The sequence below is a fragment of the Arachis hypogaea genome, chromosome 7, assembly GCF_003086295.3.
Source record: "Arachis hypogaea cultivar Tifrunner chromosome 7, arahy.Tifrunner.gnm2.J5K5, whole genome shotgun sequence".
Lineage (NCBI taxonomy): Eukaryota > Viridiplantae > Streptophyta > Magnoliopsida > Fabales > Fabaceae > Arachis > Arachis hypogaea.
The window spans coordinates 60,718,011-60,736,197 of record NC_092042.1 but is presented as its reverse complement, the minus strand read 5'-3'; the positions used below and the strand labels follow the sequence as shown (position 1 = coordinate 60,736,197).

Below are 18,187 nucleotides of genomic sequence, written 5' to 3'. Positions count from 1 at the left end.
TGAAGAGGTGAAGATAGTCAAGAAGGAGCACGAGGGAGTGGAGCTTGCAAGATCATTGAGACCATCCCTTCCCAAGTCACCATTCAACACCACAGTCAAGTGGGTAAAACTCTTATCCCTAAGCTTTAATTTCTCACTTGAATATGGTTTAATTGAAAATGATGGTCAACTTAGAGCTCTTTGTGGAGTTAAGAGTAGGAAAGAGTTGTGTAGTGGTTGGAAACGTCATTCTAAGCTCATGACGGTTGTAAGCTCAAAACTCAAGAGCAATGGTTGGTGTAGAACCAAATTGCATGGGTCTAGGAAGTTGTTTGGAAGCTTCTTTGAGAATTCCAAGGCCATGCCACCCGGATGGAATAATGATGACCAACTCAAGGACGGGTGTCAAAACAAAGTGTGGGACCCCGGATCGCACAAGGAAAATCAAATTTGGGAGCTCATAGCTTGTGCGAAACTCCATCAAAGCTTGAAGATGTTAAAATTGAAGAATGGAGCTTATTGGGGATTCAAGCATTGGTGGATGTTCAAGGATAGCTTCAAGCACAAGGCACCTTGAGAGGAGCTCCCCATAAGTCCAACTTAAGGACAATAAACAAAAGTGCTAGGTGGGAGACACCCCACCATGGTAAAATTTCTTCATTTTCTCTTTTGTACATATTGATAGAATTAGTTTAAATTCATGTTTTGATTAGTTAGTTGAGTATATTTGGTAGTATAATATGTTAAATAAGGTTTTATGGTGTTTCGGTAGCTGTTTGGAGGTTTGGAATGCCTGGATTGGTGCAAAAACATAGCAAAAATTTTTGAAAACAGAGCACTATCCACGCGTACACGCACTGTGTGCGTATGCATGCATCAAGCATTTTGGACCACCCACGCGAGCGTGCCATGCGTGCGTAAGCGTGGATTGAGAAGTTCCACCCTCCATGCATTTTCCAGAGAGTTGTGCCTGCGCCGTGCCAATGTTGTGCCTTTGGCACAAACCTATCCGTGCATACGCGTACCTGCCGCTTACGCACCACTCTCGGAATAAGCCATCGACGCGGATGCACCTTGTGTGCGTATGCATTGCATCCACTACACCACCATCCGCGCGCGCGCCCCACGCGCGCGTACGCGCGGATGTCCTTCTTTCACTACATTTCTTTTCTTCTCCTCCGTCCATTTCCTTCCTTCTCCTTTCTTCTTCCCTCCTTCTACCACTCATCCAACACCTCCAAACACCATTGATAACCATTTATTTTAGTTAACTAATTAGTTAGTCATTTAGTTGATAGTTAGTTTTCATTTCATTTTCTTTTTTTCATTGTAAGTGTTGGATTGATATTCTTGTTTACCATTAATTGCTGCTGAGTACTAAACAGGGATGTTCTCTTAACATCATTATGTTTATAATCTCTGTTGGACTCTTTAATTAAGGTTATATTTTGCTACTTGGTTTTGAGTTTTTCATGCTTACCTTTTGAAAAAGACCAAGTGATGAGAATTGCCTTCGAGCTTGTAACTCTTCTTAAATCACATGATTTGGCCACCATGTGGTTTGAGCCTTATTCTGTGATTAGGCAACCTCTTGATGGATGATGTTGAGTATTTACCTTAATGCATTGTATTGATCATATGCATCCATATACTTTAGCTTGAATGCTTTCATGCTTCTTTAATGCTTGTTTTACCTTACAAGTTCACTTAAAGCATCTCAAGCACACTAGGATAAGTGAAGTACATGCTTCTTTTGTGACATCGCCCTTTTATGCTAATGTGTGTTCTAAATCGCGCAATTTAGAATTCACACACATATTTGTCATTAATGTCACACTAATTCACTCACTCAATTCTAGTAATTTACCTCATTCCAACAATGTATTCTTCCTTGCTTTTATATCCTCTCATCTTATGGTGTTATATTTTTGTTTTTCATGACGAATGCACCACAAGCGATAACGAAAGCAAGACTAAGAACATGCAGCAATCCGGAGATTCGCCGTACCCCCTTGCTCATCTCTGAGTGCACCGAGGACGGTGCAAACTTTTAAGTGTGGGGAGGTCGTCCGACCGGTCACCGATTTTGGGTGACAAATTTCTAATCCAACACTTTTGCATTTCATTCTAGGATTTTAGGATTTTTTTTACTTGCATTTTCTTAGTTTTGCATATATATACACAATAAGCTTAGTCAAAATAATGAAATTTTTTCAAGATTTCTATCTATAGGGCACCAATTGATTTGAGTGAAAACTTTTCATTAAACTTGCTTGAATTATATATCTTGTGGATCATGTTTTTGAGCTAAGAACACAAGCAAGTGAGTTTTGAGCCTAATGGTGTGGTTACATCTTATAACCACTTATTTTCCTTCTTGTGTGCATTATTCTCTTTCTGTGAATGTAATCTTTGATTTGTTTGATCCTTTATATCCATTATTTTGTGTATTTATGCATTTATATGATTGAGGTCATCATTTCATTTAGCTCACTTACCCAAAAAGCCTTACCTTTTATCTTCCATTGTTAGCCAAATTTGAGCCTACGATTAACCCACATGTTCTTAATTTTAGCACATTACAAGCCTAAAGCGGAAAACAATAAATGTCCTTAATTTGGATCTTTGATTAGCTTAGGCAAGTATGTGTGAGTATCATTCAAGTGTGGGAATCTTGGGACATTGGGTGAATAAAAGGGTAGTTTTGTATTTTTATTGAAAATATTGGGAATTGGGTACATGCTCATGTATTGATCAAATGTATAGACTTTATGCAATGATGCTCTTGTATATAGAAAGAAAAAAATGAGAAAAATAAAAGAAAAAAAGAAAAGAAAAAGAAAAATAATATGGAAAAGAAAAGAAAAAATAGAAAAAGAAAGAAAAAGAAGAAAAAGAAAGAAATAAAAAGGGGACAAAATGCCCCAAAGCAAAGTGTAGCTCAATAAAATCAATGCATGAGTGTTGTGAAATGAAAAGGGATACATGAGTATGTGAAAAAGTGAAAAGTGGGTAGTTAGGTTAGAACTTAATTGTATAGGATGTCATAGGTTAGGTGGAAAGTTTAAGCTTATCAAAGATTCAAAATTCAAGCTCACTTAACCATATATGCATCCTACCTTAACCTTAACCCCATTACAACCTAAAGAAAAGACCTCATGATAGATGTATGCATGCATGAAATATATGTTGATTGTTAGAAGAAGAACAAATCTTGGAAAGCATGATTAGGGGAGAATTGAGAGAATCAACCCTAAACACTTGAGTGAATAGAGTGCAAACACATCCGGTGAGGGTTTGATGCTCAATTACATGTTTCCACCTATGATCATCTCTTCTCATGCAAGTTTGTAAAAATATTTAATAACTCAATTCAATTGTGGATTAGACTTGCTAGTCCTTAGCCCTTGTGCATATATACTTCTTGGGAATTGATTTATTTTGACCAAGAAATTGCATTCATTTAGATAGTTGCATATAGGTAGATTGCATTTAGTTAGTTCTATTGAATAAATGCCATACCCTTTACTTCATTCTTGGTTTAAGCATGAGGACATGCTTGGTTTAAGTGTGGGGAGGTTGATAAACCCCATTTGTAGGGTTTATCTTGTGCTTGATTTAAGGGATTTTATGACCTTTTACCCACATTTATCCATTCAAATAGCATGGTTTTATAACTTCTCCCTTAATTGTGCTTAAGAGTGAAAACATGCTTTTTAGGTCTTAAAATAGCTAAATTTAATTTACCATGATTCCATTCCATTAGATGCCTTGATATGTTTGTTAAGTGATTTCAGATTTAGGAGGCAAATATTGGATCAAGGGAACGAAGAAAAAGCATGAAAAGTTGGAGAACTCATGAAGAAATGAAAGAACCGGAAAGCTGTCAAGCCTGACCTCTTGGCACTTAATCGACCATAACTTGAGCTATAGAGATTCAAATGATGTGGTTCTAGTTGTGTTGAAAAGCTAATATCCGGGGCTTCGAAACTATATAAGATTTGCCATAGTTGCTATACGTATAAGGATGCGTACGTGCACTGTACACGTACGCGCTGTTGGTGCACGTGATTCACTTCATGCAAACTCGTGGCTAGCGAATTTACAAGCCTTGTGGGCCCAATCCAACTCATTTCTGATCCTATTTAAGCCAAGGATTGAAGAGGGATGGACATGTTAGTTACTATTAGTCATAGTTTAGTTTTAGAAGTAGTTTATAGAGAGAGAAGCTCTCACTTCTCTCTAGGATTAGGATTAGGATTAGGTTTAGTTCTTAGATCTAGATTTTAATTCATCTTCTTCTACTTCTATCTTCTCAATTTCTTGTTGTTACATTCATTCTTCTTCCATTCTTTTGTTGTAATTTCCTTTATGTTGTTCTTGTGTTTTGTTGTAGATCTACTTTTGTTTCTTCTACTCTCTTTCAATTCAATCAAGGTATTCATAATAAATGTGTTTCTTTTGATTGTTGTTGTTAATTCCTTTCAATAATTGTTGTTAGATTTCATTTTTGTTGTCAATTTACTATGCTTTTTCTTTTGTGCCTTCCAAGTGTTTGAGAAAATGCTTGGTTGGATTTTAGAGTAGAGTTTTATGTTCTTGGCTTGGAAAGGTAACTTAGGAACTCTTGAGTTACTAATGTCCAAGTAATTGATGATTGGGATCCATTGACTCTAGTTCTCACTAATTGAATTAGTGGAGAGTTAGGACTTATGGACTAGGATTGATACAGTTCATTTGACTTTCCTTTACTACTAGTTAGAGGATGATTTAATGAGATTAATCCTTGCTAATTCTCATATTGTGGTTAGTGATTAGGATAGAGATCCTTGACCACCAACCCTTGCCAAGACCTTTTTAGGCCTTAGTTTACTTTCTTGCCATTTATCTTTCATGTTTCTTATTAAAACCCCAAAAATAACTCACAACCAATAACGAAACACTTCATTACAATTCCTAGGGAAAACGACCCGAGGTTTGAATAATTCGGTTATTAATTTTAGGGGTTTGTTACTTGTGACAAACAATCTTTTGTATGAAAGGATTATTGTTGGTTTAGAAACTATACTTGCAACGAGAATTCATTTGTGAAATTCTAAACCGTCAAAAATCCAATTATCAATGATCACAATTTCGTGCACCAAATTTTTGGCGCCGTTGCCGGGGATTGTTTGAGTTTGGACAACTGACGGTTCATCTTGTTGCTCAGATTAGGTATTTTTCTTCAGAATTTTTAAGAATGAATTCTAGAGTTTCAAGGTGATGTTATTATCATCACCAAAGCTGATTGATTTTCATCAATTTAGCCCTTGAATGTAATGTCCTACTGAAGCATGGCTAGCCATGTGTAATCTTTTTAGACTACAGCTTTAGACTAACATTGCATGATTCCTGGAATTCTTATTAAAAATTTTGAGTCTCTTTATTTTCTTTTCCATATAATTTTCGAAAAATCCAAAAAAATTACAAAGTCGTAAAAATCAAAAATATTTTATGTTTCTTGTTTGAGTCTAGTGTCTCATTTTAAGTTTGGTGTCAATTGCATGTTTCTGTTCTTCTTGCATTTTTCGAATTCATTCATGTGTCTTCATTGATCTTCAAGTTTTTCTTGATGATTTACTTGGTCTGATATTTAAATTCTCTTGTTTTGTGTGTTTTGTTATTTCTCGTATGCATTCTCAATTTGTTAGTGTCAGTAGTATACCAACTTCTAAGTTTGGTGTTTTGCATGCATTGTTTATTTGATTTTAGTTGCATTTTGATTATTCCTCATCATTAAAAATCCAAAATTTTTTTCAAAAGTGTGTCTTTTCTAGTCAATAATACAGAGAATTGAAGATTCAGAACATACAGCAGAGGAATCACACAGAAAAAGCTGGGCGTTCAAAATGCCCAGTGAAAAAGGAAAACTGGCGTTTAAACGCCAGCCAGGGCACCTGGCTGGGCGTTTAACGCCCAAAAGGGTAGCATTTTGGGCGTTAAACGCCAGAATGGATACCATTCTGGGCGTTTAACGCTAGGATGGCACAAGAGGGAAGATTTTGTTTTTAATTCAAATTTTTTTCAAGTTTCCATAATTTTTCAAAATCAAATCTTTTTCAAATCATATCTTTTCAATCATATATTTTCAAAATCAATTTCTTTCCTTTTTCAAAAATACTTGCTAACAATTAATGATTTGATTCAACATTTCAAGTATGTTGCCTTTTCTGTTGAGAAAGGTTGAATGTCTGAATCATATCTTTTAAATTTCTTGTTAGCCAAGTCATTAATTTTAAAAATCAAATCTTTTAAAATTATTTTTCAATCATATCTTTTCAATCATATCTTTTTAAAACCATAACTTTTCAATCATATCTTCTCAGTCACATCTTTTTCAAAATAGTTTTCAAATCATATCTTTTTTATTTCTAATTTCAAAATCTTTTTCAAAAAATCACTTTATTTATTTCGCAATCTTAGTTTTCAAAAATCATCAATCAAATTTTCAAAATTTCTTTTAATTATTTTAAAATATTTTACTTTAATTTCAAAAAATTTTTTCCCTCTTCTCACATCCTTCTATTTATGGACTAACACTCCTCCACTATCAACAATTCGAACTCCATCTCTCTTGATAAGTTCGAATTCTTCTTCTACCTCCTCCTTCTATTCTTCTTTTCCTCTGACATCTCAAGGAATCTCTATACTGTGACATAGAGGATTCCATATTTTCTTGTTCTCTTCTCTTTCATATGAGCAGGAGCAAAGACAAAAGCATTCTTGTTGAGGCTGACCCTGAACCTGAAAGGACCTTGAAGCAAAAGCTAAGAGAAGCTAAAGCACTACTCTCTGTAGAGGACCTAACAGAAATCTTCAAACAAGAAGAAGACATGGCAGCCGAAAACAACAACAATGCCAACAATGCAAGGAAGGTGCTGGGTGACTTTACTGCACCTACTCCCGACTTCTGTGGGAGAAGCATCTTTATCCCTGCCATTGGAGCAAACAACTTTGAGCTTAAGCCTCAATTAGTTTCTCTAATGCAACAGAATTGCAAGTTCCATGGACTTCCATTGGAAGATCCTCATCAGTTTTTAGCTGAATTCTTGTAAATCTGTGACACTGTTAAGACCAATGGGGTTGACCCTGAGGTCTACAGACTTATGCTATTCCCTTTTAGTGTAAGAGACAGAGCTAGAATATGGTTGGACTCACAACCTAAAGAAAGCCTGAACTCTTGGGAAAAGCTAGTCAATGCCTTCTTGGCAAAGTTCTTTCCACCTCAAAAATTGAGTAAGCTTAGAGTAGAAGTCCAAACCTTCAGACAGAAGGAAGGTGAATCCCTCTATGAAGCTTGGGAAAGATACAAACAATTGATCAGAAAGTGTCCTTCTGACATGCTTTCTGAATGGAGCATCATAGGTATCTTCTATGATGGTCTGTCTGAACTGTCCAAGATGTCATTGGACAGCTCTGCTGGAGGATCTCTTCATCTGAAGAAGACGCCTGCAGAAGTTCAAGAACTCATTAAAATGGTTGCAAATAACCAATTCATGTACACTTCTGAAAGGAATCCTGTAAACAATGGGACGAATCAAAAGAAAGGAGTTCTTGAGATTGATACTCTGAATGCCATATTGGCTCAGAACAAAATATTGACTCAGCAAGTCAATATGATTTCTCAAAGTCTGTCTGGAATGCAAGCTGCACCAGGCAGTACTAAGGACGCTTCATCTGAAGAAGAAGCTTATGATCCTGAGAACCCATCAATAGAAGAGGTGAATTACATGGGAGAACCCTATGGAAACACCTATAATCCTTCATGGAGAAATCATCCAAATCTCTCATGGAAGGATCAACAGAGACCTCAACAAGGTTTCAACAATAATAATGGTGGAAGAAACAGGTTTAGCAATGGCAAGCCTTTTCCATCATCTTCTCAGCAACAGACAGAGAATTCTAAGCAGAGCCACTCTGACTTAGCAACCATGGTCTCTGATCTAATCAAAACAACTCAAAGTTTCATGACTGAAACAAGGTCCTCCATTAGAAACTTGGAGGCACAAGTGGGTCAGCTGAGTAAGAAAGTTACTGAACTCCCTCCTAGTACTCTTCCAAGCAATACAGAAGAGAATCCAAAGGGAGAGTGTAAGGCCATCAACATGGCCGAAATTAGAGAGGAGGAAGAGGCAGTGATCGCCACTGAGGAAAACCTCAATGGACGTCCACTGGCCTCCAATGAGTTCCCTAATGAGGAACCATGGGAATCTGAGGCTCACACTGAGACCATAGAGATTCCATTGGATTTACTTCTGCCATTCATGAGCTCTGATGAGTATTCTTCCTCTGAAGAGGATGAAGATGTCACTGAAGAGCAAGTTGCTAAGTACCTTGGAGCAATCATGAAGCTAAATGACAAGTTATTTGGTAATGAGACTTGGGAGGATGAACCCCCTTTGCTCACCAAAGAACTGGATGACTTGACTAGGCAGTGATTACCTCAAAAGAGATAGGACCCTGGAAAGTTCTCAATACCTTGCACAGTAGGCACCATGACCTTCAAGAAGGCTTTGTGTGACCTAGGGTCAAGCATAAACCTCATGCCTCTCTCTATAATGGAGAAGCTAGGGATCTTTGAGGTACAACCTGCAAGAATCTCACTAGAGATGGCAGACAATTCAAGAAAACAAGCTTATGGACTTATAGAGGATGTTCTGGTAAAAATTGAAAACCATTACATCCTTGCTGATTTCATAGTCCTAGAGACTGGGAAGTGCATGGATGAATCCATCATCCTTGGCAGACCCTTCCTAGCCACAGCAAAGGCTGTGATTGATGTTGACAGAAGAGAATTGATCATTCAAGTGAATGAAGAATCCCTTGTGATTAAGGCTCAAGGATATCCCTCTGTAACCATGGAGAGGAAGCATGAAGAGCTTCTCTCAAAACAGAGTCAAACAGAGCCCCCACAGTCAAACTCTAAGTTTGGTGTTGGGGGGCCACAACCAAATTCTGAGTTTGGTGTTGAACCCCCACAGTCAAATTCTAAGTTTGGTGTTGGGAGGTTCTAACATTGCTCTGAACATCTGTGAGGCTCCATGAAAGCCCACTGTCAAGCTACTGACATTAAAGAAGCGCTTGTTGGGAAGCAACCCAATGTTATATTTATCTATTTTCCTTTTGTTATTTTATGATTTCTGTAGGTTGATGATCATGTGAAGTCACAAAATTAATTAAAAAAAGCAAAAATAGAATGAAAAACAGAAAGAAAAATAGCACACCCTGGATGAAAACTTGCTGGCGTTTAAACGCCAGTGAAGACAGCAAAATGGGCGTTTAACGCCCAGTCTGGTACCATTCTGGGCGTTTAACGCCAGAAAGGGGCACCAGACTGGTGTTTAACGCCAAGAATGGGCAAGAAGCTGGCGTTAAACGCCAGAAAGGGGCAGCAGCCCGGCGTTTAACGCCAGGATTAGTAGAAAGGGCATTTTTGCACGCCACTTGGTGCAGGGATGAGCTATCCTTGACACCTCAGGATCTGTGGACCCCACAGGATCCCCACCTACCCCACCACCTTCTCTCTTCTTCACCTATTCACCAATCACCTCAACACCTCTTCCCCAAAAACCCCTCACCTATCAAATCCCACCATTCTCTTCACCACTCACATCCATCCTTCATAAAACCCCACCTACCTCACCATCCAAATTCAAACCACTTTCCCTCCCAAACCCACCCATAATGGCCGAACCCTACCCCCCTCTCCACCCCTATATAAACCCTTCTTCACTTCTTCATTTTCACACAACCTAAACACTACTTCTCCCCCTTGGCCGAACCACAAAGCCTCCTCCATCTCCTCTTTTTCTTCTTCTTTTACTCTCTTCTTTCTTCTTTTGCTCGAGGACGAGCAAACCTTCTAAGTTTGGTGTGGTAAAAGCGTTGCTTTTCGTTTTTCCATAACCATTTATGGCATCTAAGGCCGGAGAAACCTCTAGAAAGAGGAAAGGGAAGGCAAAAGCTTCCACCTCCGAGTCATGGGAGATGGAGAGATTCATCTCAAGGGTGCATCAAGACCACTTCTATGAAGTTGTGGCCATGAAGAAGGTGATCCCCGAGATCCCTTTCAAACTCAAAAATAGTGAATATCCGGAGATCCGACATGAGATCCGAAGAAGAGGTTGGGAAGTTCTTACCAACCCCATTCAACAAGTCGGAATCTTAATGGTTCAAGAGTTCTATGCCAATGCATGGATCACCAAGAACCATGATCAAAGTGTGAACCCGGACCCAAAGAATTGGCTTACAATGGTTCGGGGGACATGCTTAGATTTTAGTCCGGAAAATGTAAGGTTGGCATTCAACTTGCCTATGATGCAAGGAGATGAACATCCTTACACTAGAAGGGTCAACTTTGATCAAAGGTTGGACCAAGTCCTCATAGACATTTGTGAAGAGGGCGCTCAATGGAAGAGAGATTCAAGAGGGAAGCCGGTTCAACTGAGAAGGCATGACCTCAAGCCTGTGGCTAGTGGATGGTTGGAGTTTATCCAACGCTCAATCATTCCTACTAGCAACTGGTCCGAAGTTACTATAGACCGGGCTATCATGATTCATAGCATCATGATAGGAGAGGAAGTAGAAGTTCATGAGGTTATATCCCAAGAACTTTATAAGGTGGCGGACAAATCCTCTACCTTGGCAAGGTTAGCCTTCCCTCATCTCATTTGTCACCTCTGTAATTCAGTTGGAATTAACATAGAGGGAGACATCCTCATTGATGAGGACAAGCCCATCACTAAGAAGAGGATGGAGCAAACAAGAGATCCCACTCATGGACATGAGGAAATTCCTCACCATGAAATCCCTGAGATGCCTCAAGGGATGCACTTTCCTCCACACAACTCTTGGGATCAAATCAACACCTCCCTAGGAGAAGTGAGTTCTAACATGGGACAACTAAGGGTGGAGCACCAAGAACATTCCATCCTCCTCCATGAAATTAGAGAAGATCAAAGAATCATGAGAGAGGAGCAACAAAGGCAAGGAAGAGACATTGAGGAGCTCAGGCACTCCATAAGATCTTCAAGAGGAAGAACAAGCCGCCATCCTGTTTATCTATGTTTGTGTCTTATGATCATTAGTGTTTTAGTGTCTATGCCTTAAAGTTATGAATGTCCTATGACTTTATCACCTTTCTTAAATGAAAAATGTTCTTAATTGAAAAAGAGAAGAATTGCATGAATTTCGAATTTTATAACAGATTAATTATTTTGATGTGGTGGCAATACTTTTGATTTCTGAATGTATGCTTGAACAGTGCATATGTCTTTTGAATTTGTTGTTCATGAATGTTAAAAGTGTTGGCTCTTGAAAGAATGATGGAAAAGGAGAAATGTTACTGATGATCTGAAAAATCATCAAATTGATTCTTGAAGCAAGAAAAAGCAGTGAATTCAAAAAAAAGAAAAAAAAGAGCAAGCAGAAAAAGCCAATAGCCCTTTAAACCAAAAGGCAAGGGTAAAAATAAAAAGGATCCAAGGCTTTGAGCATTAGTGGATAGGAGGGCCTACAGGAATAACATCCTGGCCTAAGCGGCTAAACCAAGCTGTCCCTAACCATGTGCTTGTGGCGTGAAGGTGTCAAGTGAAAACTTGAGACTGAGCGGTTAAAGTCATGATCCAAAGCAAAAAGATTGTTCTTAAGAACCCTGGACACCTCTAATTGGGGACTCTAGCAAAGCTGAGTCACAATCTGAAAAGGTTCACCCAGTTATGTGTCTGTGGCATGGATGTATCCGGTAGTAATACTGGAAAACAGAGTGCTTTGGGCCACGGCCAAGACTCATGAAGTAGCTGTGTTCAAGAATCAACATACTTAACTAGGAGAATCAATAACACTATCTGGATTCTGAGTTCCTATAGAAGCCAATCATTCTGAACTTCAAAGGATAAAGTGAGATGCCAAAACTGTTCAGAGGCAAAAAGCTAAAAGCCCTGCTCATCTAATTAATACTGATCTTCATAGATGTTTTTGGAATTCATTGTATATTCTCTTCTTTTTATCCTATTTGATTTTCAGTTGCTTGGGGACAAGCAACAATTTAAGTTTGGTGTTGTGATGAGCGGATAATTTATACGCTTTTTGGCATTATTTTTGGTATGTTTTTAGTATGTTTTAGTTAGTTTTTATTATATTTTTATTAGTTTTTATTTAAAATTCACTTTTCTGGACTTTAATATGAGTTTGTGTGTTTTTCTGTGATTTCAGGTATTTTCTGGCTGAAATTGAAGGACCTGAGCAAAAATCTGATTCAGAGGCTGAAAAGGACTGCAGATGCTGTTGGATTCTGACCTCCCTACATTCGAAGCGGATTTTCTGGAGCTACAGAAGCCTAATTGGCGCGCTCTCAATTGCGTTGGAAAGTAGACATCCTGGGCTTTCCAGCAATATATAATAGTTTATACTTTGCTCGAGATTTGATGGCCCAAACCGGCATTCCAAATCAGCTCAAGACTGCCCGGCATTTAACGCCAGAACTAGTGGGAGTTAAACGCCCAAACTGGCACAAAAGCTGGCGTTTAACTCCAAGAAAAGTCTCTACACATAGAAGCTTCAATGCTCAGCCCAGGCACACACCAAGTGGGCCCAGAAGTGGATTTTTACATCATCTACTCATATTTGTAAACCCTAAGCTACTAGTTCTCTATAAATAGGACCTTTTGCTATTGTATTTTCGTCTTTGGATCAATTTAGATCTTAGGATCATCTTTGGATGTCTAGTTCTTAGATCATGGGGGCTGGCCTCACGGCCATGCCTAGACCTTGTTCTTATGTATTTTCAACGGTGGAGTTTCTACACACCATAGATTAAGGTGTGGAGCTCTGCTGTACCTCGAGTATCAATGCAATTACTACTATTTTCTATTCAATTCATCTTATTCTTGTTCTAAGATATTCATTTGCACCCAAGAACATGATGAATGTGATGATTATGTGATGCTCATCATCATTCTCACCTATGAACGTGTGCCTGACAACCACCTCCGTTCTACCTTAGATTGAGTGGATATCTCTTGGATTCCTTAATCAGAATCTTCGTGGTATAAGCTAGAATTAATGGCGGCATTCTTGAGAATCCGGAAGGTCTAAACCTTGTCTGTGGTATTCTGAGTAGGATTCAGGGATTGAATGACTGTGACGAGCTTCAAACTCGCGATTGTGGGGCGTTAGTGACAGATGCAAAAGAATCACTGGATTCTATTCTGACATGATCGAGAACCAACAGATGAATAGCCGTGCTGTGACAGAGCGCGTTGAACATTTTCACTGAGAGGATGAGACTGTAGCCATTGACAACGGTGATGCCCAACATACAGCTTGCCATGGAAAGGAGTAAGAAGGATTGGATGAAGACAGTAGGAAAGCAGAGAGATGGAAGGGACAAAGCATCTTCATACGCTTATCTGAAATTCTCACCAATGAATTACATAAGTATCTCTATCTTTATTTTATGTTTTATCATTAATCCTCTATAACCATTTGAATCCGCCTGACTGAGATTTACAAGATGACCATAGCTTGCTTCATACCAACAATCTCCATGGGATCGACCATTACTCGCGTAAGGTTTATTACTTGGACGACCCAGTGCACTTGCTAGTTAGTTGTGCGAAGTTGTGATAAAGAGTTGAGATTGCAATTGAGCGTACCATGTTGATGGCGCCATTGATGATCACAATTTCGTGCACCATTAGACACCATATGTAATAATTGATTTCTGCAAATAGCATCAACGAATCAAATCCACTGAATAATCAGCAGCCAATAACACAGCAAGCAAAGCTAGAAACATTAAAAAATGAAAAGTATTAGATGCAAACCTTGGATCTGAGATTCGAGAAGATAAGAATAGATCTAGGTTGGTGTATTCTGTAATCGGAGGAAGAGTGAGAGAGTAGAGGAGGAGAAGAACCCGATCTGGTGCTGAGGGTTTGACGAGCAGATTTCTATCGGTAAAGAAATTCACAAGAATATACTCGCATTGTAAGTATAGTTTTTAAACCAACAGAGAATCCTTTTGTACGAAAGTTTGGTTGTCACAAGTAACAAAACCCAATAAAATTTATAACCGAAGTATTCAAACCTCGGGTCATCTTCTCAAGGAATTGCAGGGAAGTATGATTTATTATTGGTTATGGAAAACAATATTTTTGGGTTTTTGAAAGGTTGAACAGGGAAAATAAATTGCAGAAAAAATAAATTAATAACTAGAAAAACTCTTGACAAGATACGAAAACTGGACGTCCTATCCTAGTTATCCTTATCAATTATGGTTAGAATTGGATTTTGCTCCCACCTTATTGGTGCACGAAATTGTGATCATCAACAATGGTGCCAAAAATTTGGTAGCACTCTCAAACGTAAATCACACTTAGTCACAACTCCGCACAACTAACCAGCAAGTGCACTGGGTCGTCCAAGTAATACCTTACGTGAGTAAGGGTCGATCCCACGGAGATTGTTGGTATGAAGCAAGCTATGGTCATCTTGTAAATCTCAGTTAAGCGGATAGTAAATGTTATAGAGTTTTCGAAAAATAATAATAAATAAACAGAAAATAAAGATAGAGTTACTCATGTAATTCAATGGTGGAAATTTCAGATAAGTGTGTGGAGATGCTTGTCCCTGTTGGATCTCTGCTTTCCTACTACCTTCCTTCAATCCTTCTTATTCCATTCCATGGCAAGCTGTATGTAGGGCATCACCATTGTCAATGGCTACATTCCATTCTCTCAGTGAAAAAGGTTCAAATGCTCTGTCACGGCACGGCTAATCATCTGTCGGTTCTCGATCATGTTGGAATAGAATTCCTTGATTCTTTCGCGTTTGTCATCACGCCCAACAATCGCGAGTTTGAAGCTTGTCACAGTCATTCAATCCCTGAATCCTACTTGGAATACCATAGACAAGGTTTAGACTTTTCAGATTCTCATGAATGCCGCCATCAATCTAGCTTATACCACGAAGATTCTGATTAAGGAATCCAAGAGATATGCGCCCGGTCTAAAGTAGAACGGAAGTGGTTGTCAGTCATGCGTTCATAGGTGAGAATGATTATGAGTGTCACGGATCATCACATTCATCATGTTGAAGTGCAAGAATATCTTAGAACAAGAATAGCTAAATTGAATAGAAAATAGTAGTAATTGCATTAAAACTTGAGGTACAGCAGAGCTCCACATCCTTAATCTATGGTGTGTAGAAACTCCACCGTTGAAAATACATAAGTGATGAAGGTTCAGGCATGGCCGAATGGCCAGCCCCCAAACGTAATCAAAAGACCGAATGGTCAAAAGACTATATTGTCAAAAGACCTTATTGTCAAAAGACACTGAATACAATAGTAAAATGTCCTATTTATACTAAACTAGCTACTAGGGTTTACAAAAGTAAGTAATTGATGCAGAAATCCACTTTCGGGGCCCACTTGGTGTGTGCTTGGGCTGAGCTTGAGTTTTACATGTGCAGAGGCTTCTTTTGGAGTTGAACGCCAAGTTGTAACGTGTTTCTGGCGTTCAACTCTAGTTCGTGACGTGTTTCTGGCGTTTGACTCTAGAATGCAGCATGGAACTGGCGTTGAGCGCCAGTTTACGTTGTCTAATCACGAATAAAGTATGGACTATTATATATTTCTGGAAGGCTCTAGATGTCTAATTTCCAACGCCGTTAAGAGCGCGCCATTTGGAGTTTTGTAGCTCCAAAAAATCCATTTCGAGTGCAGGGAGGTTAGAATCCAACAGCATCAGCAGTCCTTTGTCAGCCTTTTATCAGAGTTTTTCTTAGGTCCCTCAATTTCAGCCAGAAAATACCTGAAATCATAGAAAAATACAGAAACTCATAGTAAAGTCCAGAAATGTGAATTTAGCATAAAAACTAATGAAAACATCCCTAAAAGTAACTATATCCTATTAAAAACTACCTAAAAATAATGCCAAAAAGTGTATAAATTATCCGCTCATCACAACACCAAACTTAAATTGTTACTTGTCCCCAAGCAACTGAAAATCAATTAGGATAAAAAGAAGAGAATATACTATAAAGCTCAGAATATCAATGAATATTAATTCTAATTAGATGAGCGGGACTTGTAGCTTTTTGCTTCTGAACAATTTTGGCATCTCACTTTATCCTTTGAAGTTTAGAATGATTGGCATCTATAGGAACTTAGAATTTCAGATATGTTATTGATTCTCCTAGTTAAGTTTGTTGATTCTTGAACACAGCTACTTTTATGAGTCTTGGCCGTGGCCCTAAGCACTTTGTTTTCTAGTATTACCACCAGATACATAAATGCCACAGACACATAGCTGGGCGAACCTTTTCAGATTGTGACTCAGCTTTTCTAATGTCCCCAGTTAGAGGTGTCCATAGTTCTTAAGCACACTCTTTTTGCTTTGGATTACGACTTTAACCACTCAGTCTCAAGCTTTTCACTTGGACCTGCATGCCACAAGCACATGGTTAGAGACAGCTCGATTTAGCTGCTTAGGCTTGGATTTTATTTCCTTGGACCCTTCTATCCATTGATGCTCAAAGCCTTGAATCCTTTTTACCCTTGCCTTTTGGTTTAAAGGGCTATTGGCTTTTTCTGCTTGCTTTTTCTTTTTCTTTCTATTTATTTTTTTTTTTGCCAAATTTTTTTTTCACAAGCTTTTGCTTTTTCACTGTTTTTTCTTGCTTCAAGAATCAATTTCATGATTTTTCAGATTATCAATAGCATTTTTCTTTGTTCATCATTCTTTCAAGAGCCAACAATTTTAACATTCATAAACAACAAGATCAAAATTATGCATTGTTCAAGCATTCATTCAGAAAACAAAAAGTATTGTCACCACATCAATATAATTAAACTAAATTCAAGGATAATTTCGAAATTCTTGTTCTTTTGTTTTAGAAACATTTTTCATTTAAGAGAGATGAAGGATTTATGGAATTATTCATAGCCTTAAGACATAGATAATAAATACTAATGATCATGTAACAAAGACACAAACATAGATGACATAATAAGCATAAAAACCGAAAAACAGAAAAATAAGAACAAGGAATGAATCCACCTTAGTGATGGTGGCGCTTTCTTCTTGAAGAACCAATGATGTCCTTGAGTTTTTCTATGTCTCTTCCTTGCCTTTGTTGCTCCTCCCTCATTGCTCTTTGATCTTCTCTAATTTCATGGAGAATGATGGAGTGCTCTTGATGTTCCACCCTTAATTGATCCATATTGTAACTCAAATCTTCTAGAGAAGTGTTGAGTTGTTCCCAATAGTTGTTGGGAAGAAAGTGCATCCCTTGAGGCATCTCCGGGATTTCTTGGTGATGAGCTTCCTCATACGTCTCTTGGGTTCCATGAGTGGGCTCTCTTGTTTGCTCCATCCTTTTCTTAGTGATGGGCTTGTCCTCCTCAATAGGGATGTCTCCTTCTATGATGACTCCAGCTGAGTAACATAGATGGCAAATAAGATGAGGAAAAGCTAGCCTTGCCAAGGTAGAGGGCTTTTCGGCTATTTTGTAGAATTCAAGGGAGATGACTTCATGAACTTCTACTTCCTCTCCATTTATGATGCTATGAACCATGACGGCCTGATCCACAGTAACTTCAGATCGGTTGCTAGTGGGGATGATGGAGCGTTGGATGAACTCCAACCATCCTCTAGCCACAGGCTTGAGGTCCAGTCTTCTTAATTGAACCGGCTTGCCTTTGGAGTCTCTTTTCCATTGAGCTCCTTCAACACATATGTCCATAAGGACTTGGTCCAACCTTTGATCAAAGTTGACCCTTCTTGTGTAGGGGTGTGCATCTCCTTGCATCATGAGCAAGTTGAATGCCAACCTCACATTTTTTGGACTAAAATCTAAGTATTTCCCCCGAATCATTGTAAGATAGTTCTTTGGATTCGAGTTCATACTTTGATCATGGTTCCTAGTGATCCATGCATTGGCATAGAACTCTTGAACCATCAAGATTCTGACTTGTTGAATGGGGTTAGTCAGAACTTCCCAACTTCTTCTTTGGATCTCATGTCAGATCTCCAGAAACTCATTTTTCTTGAGCTTGAAAGGGACCTCAGGGATCACCTTTTTCTTAGCCACAACATCATAGAAGTGGTCCTGATGAGCTTTGGAGATGAATTTCTCCATCTCCCATGATTCAGAGGTGGAAGCT

At 38.5% G+C, this 18,187-nt stretch overlaps 1 non-coding gene across 1 annotated transcript; it reads right to left on the bottom strand.

Annotated features, from left to right (window-relative positions):
• Window positions 1-7,256: 7,256 nt before the first annotated feature.
• LOC112704568 (small nucleolar RNA R71) lies at window positions 7,257-7,364 on the bottom strand. Its single transcript, XR_003155187.1, has one exon. It is a non-coding gene; the product is annotated as a small nucleolar RNA R71 (small nucleolar RNA).
• Between the last annotated feature and the right edge of the window lie 10,823 nt (window positions 7,365-18,187).